This window comes from Salvelinus sp. IW2-2015, unplaced genomic scaffold, assembly GCF_002910315.2.
Source record: "Salvelinus sp. IW2-2015 unplaced genomic scaffold, ASM291031v2 Un_scaffold3375, whole genome shotgun sequence".
In the NCBI taxonomy this organism is placed as follows: domain Eukaryota; kingdom Metazoa; phylum Chordata; class Actinopteri; order Salmoniformes; family Salmonidae; genus Salvelinus; species Salvelinus sp. IW2-2015.
In genome coordinates, this window is record NW_019944657.1 from 61079 (window position 1) to 64820 (window position 3742).

At 45.6% G+C, this 3742-nt stretch overlaps 1 protein-coding gene across 1 annotated transcript in view; it reads right to left on the reverse strand.

Annotated features, from left to right (window-relative positions):
* Positions 1-3742, reverse strand: part of LOC112075758 (IQ motif and SEC7 domain-containing protein 1-like) — a 41668-nt gene that overhangs the window by 10263 nt on the left and 27663 nt on the right. The gene's annotated exons all lie outside the window — the stretch shown is intronic.

The window sequence follows — 3742 nt, forward strand, 5'->3', positions numbered from 1 at the left end:
GTAGTTTAAAGTACCTAATGCATATTATGACCTTTTGTCCAGGTGGGAAAGGGCAGTGTGGAGTGCAATAGAGATTGCGTCATCTGTGGATCTGTTGGGGCAGTATGCGAATTGGAGTGGGTCTAGGGTTTCTGGCATGTTGATGTTGATGTGAGCCATGACCAGCCTTAAAAAGCACTTCATGGCTACACACGTGAGTGCTACGGGGCGGTAATCATTTAGGCAGGTTACCTTTGCTTTATTGGTTCACAGGGACTATGGTGGTCTGTTTGAAACCTATTCCAGACTCGACCATGGAGAGGTTAAAAATGTCAGTGAAGACACTTGCCAGTTGGTCAGCGCATGCTTTGAGTACACGTCCTGGTAATCGTCTGGCCCCGCGGCTTCGTGAATGTCGACCTGTTTAAATATCTTGCTCACATAGGCTACGGAGAGCGTGATGTTTCATACCCTACATTACTCATCTCATATGTATATACTGTACTCTATACCATCTACTGCATCTTGCCTATGCCGTTCGGCCATCACCCATTTATACATTATTATATACATATTCGTATTCATTCCTTTACACTTGTGTGTATAAGGTAGTTGTTGTGGAATTGTTAGGTTATGTTACTTGTTAGATATTACTGCATGGTCGGAACTAGAAGCACAAGCATTTAGCTACACTCGCATTAACATCTGCTAACCATGTGTATGTTACAAATACATTTGATTTGATTTAAAAGACATTTAGCTCATCTGTTAGGTGCGCGTCACAAGGCAGCTCGCGTCTGGGTTTCCCTTTGTAGTCCGTAATAGTTTTCAAGCCCTGCCACATCCGACGAGTGTCAGAGCCGGTGTGGTAGGAATCAATCTTAGTCTTGTATTGATGCTTTGTCTGTTTGATGGTTTGTCGGAGGGCATAGAGGGATTTCTTATAAGCTTCCGGATTAGTGTCCTGCTCCTTGAAGCGGCAGCTCTAGCCTTTAGCTCGGTGCGGATGATGCCTGTAATCCTTGGCTTCTGGTTGGGAAATGTACGTACGGTCACTGTGGGGACGACGTCGTCGATGCACTTATTAATGAAGCTGGTAACTGAGGTGGTATACTCCTCAATGCCTTTGGATGAATCCCGGAACATATTCCAGTCTGTGCTAGCAAAACAGTCCTGTAGCATAGCATCGGCATCATCTGACCACTTCCGTATTGAGCGAGTCACTGGTACATCCTGCTTTAGTTGTTGCTTGTAAACTGGAATAGAATTATGGTCAGATTTGCCAAATGGAGGGAGATGAGGAGCTTTGTATTAGTCTCTGTGTGTTTTGTAAAGGTGGTCTAGAGTGTTTTCCTCTGATTGCACATGTGACATGCTGGTAGAAATGAGGTAAAATGGATTTAAGTCATCCTGAATTAAAGTCCCCGGCCACTAGGAACGCCGCTTCTGGATGAGCATTTTCTTATTTGCTTATGGCCTTATACAGCCTCTTGAGTGTGGTCTTAGTGCCAGCATCYGCRTGTGGTGGTAAATAGACGGCTACAAATAATACAGATGAGAACTCTCTTGGTAGATAGTGTGGTCTACAGCTTATCATGAGGTARTCTACCTTGAGGTGTGCACTAACTCAAGACTTATTAAATATTAGACATCGTGCACAAGCAGCTATTGACAAATAGACACACACCCCCGCCCTTCGTCTTACCAGACGTAGCTGCTCTGTTCTGCCGAAACACGGAGAAGCCAGCCAGCTCTATATTATCCGTGTCGTCGTTCAGCCAAGTCTCGGTGAAACATAAGTAATTGCAGTTTTTAATGTCCCGTTGGTAGGATAGTCTTAAATCACAGATCGTTTGTTTTCCAATGACTGCACGTTGGCCAATAATACGAAGGGAAGTGGTGGGGTTTACCTACTCGTCAGCCAATTCTTACAAGACACCCAGCCCTCTTCCCCCTTTTCTTCCGTCTTATCACGGGAATTTGGTTATTGTCTTGACACGGCAGTATATCCTTCACGTCGGACTCATTAAAGAAAAAATCTTTGTCCAGTTAGAGGTGAGTAATCTGTTCTGATGTCCAGAAGCTCTTTTTGTTCATAAGAGACGGTAGCAGCAACATTATGTAGAAAATGAGTTACAAACTAACAAAATAGCTGGTTGGTTAAGAGCCAGTAAAATAAAATTCAGCTACACATTCAGGATGCCGTTTAAACTGGGACATGTCTGTCTATCTCAGGCATGCAWTTCATGATGTGCTAGCTGGAACTTTACTTTGGGATATGTCTGTCGATATCTCAGGCATGCATTTCATGATGTGCTAGCTGGAACTTTACTTTCAATGAAACATCTGGGATTGATCAACGATATCGCCATATTGCTGAAAATAGATTAATGACATCTTCATGAAATCTCATCTTGTTCCTGACCAATAGGATCTATCATTGCTGCTCTGTCCTGACCTATAGAATGTAGAGTTGCTGCTCTGTAGCTCAGTAGAGAAGAAGTTAGGCTCAGGTAGAGGAGAGTGGAGAGGAAGATGTTTTCTTGGTGCATAGTGTCACAACTGTCTCAGTTGAACAAACAGCAGAAAGAAAACTACAACAAAATAAACTAAACAACCAGAAACAGACTAACAAGAGATCAATGATCAGAGTAACTGTGCGGTATAGTAATTAGCTGTATTAGTCCATCATGCTGGCAGAATGGACATAAAACAGACTAACAGGCAGGCCAAGCATGCAGCAGATGGTATCCCGATCCCCCCCTCAACTCCTGAAGACAACCAGGGTGAAGAAGAGGTTGAGCCCAGCCACTGAGACCAGCACTAGTAAGAACAGGATGCAGGAACAGAGAACAGAGAACAGGATGCAGGAACAGAGAACAGGATGCAGGAACAGAGAACAGGATGCAGGAACAGAGAACAGGATGCAGGAACAGGAACAGAGAACAGGATGCAGGAACAGAGAACAGGATGCAGGAACAGAGAACAGGGTGTAGGAACGGAAAACAGGAACAGAAAACAGGAACAGAAAACAAGAATAGAAAACAAGAACAGAATACAGGAACAGAGAACAGGAACAGAAAACAAGAACAGAATACAGGGTGCAGGAACAGAATACAACAATAGAAAACAGGAACAGAAAACAAGAACAGAATACAGGGTGCGGCAACACGTCCTATGGGCACAAACCCACGTCGCTGACCAGACAGGACTGGTAAAAAGTGCTCCTCACTGACGAGTCGTTATCGATCGAAGGAATGAGCGTTACACGAGGCCTTATCTGGAGCGGGATTTTGGAGATGGAGGTCCATCATGGTCTGGCGGTGTGTCACAGCATCATGCGACTGAGCTTGTTGTCATTTCCAATATAGCAGCGGCGGCAATCGTCAAGGGCTCAAATGTCGGGCGAGATTTGGGCGACACGTTACAGGGAAGAAAGCACATCATCTGGCTCCCTTCATTGGTGGTACTTTTCTTCTGCATAGGCTCATGGCCTGAGATGACCCTCCAGGAGGCAATTTGACCCATCGCACTACAGTAGCATAGGCGTGCTTGCGTCCTCTGTGGCGTGAGTTTCCTTGGCCAAGAGCAGGAATGTTAGTGTGTGTGGTCGTGCGAATGCGCCGCGAAGAGTCACGCCGGGAGGGTCGTCAGTCGGACAGGTTGGAGGGAAAGGTGCTGGGCACCGCTGTGAGAGATGAGTCCGAGTTGAGGCGACTAGGGGCAAGATTCCCGCGCGAGCAATCGTCCGGACGAACTTGCG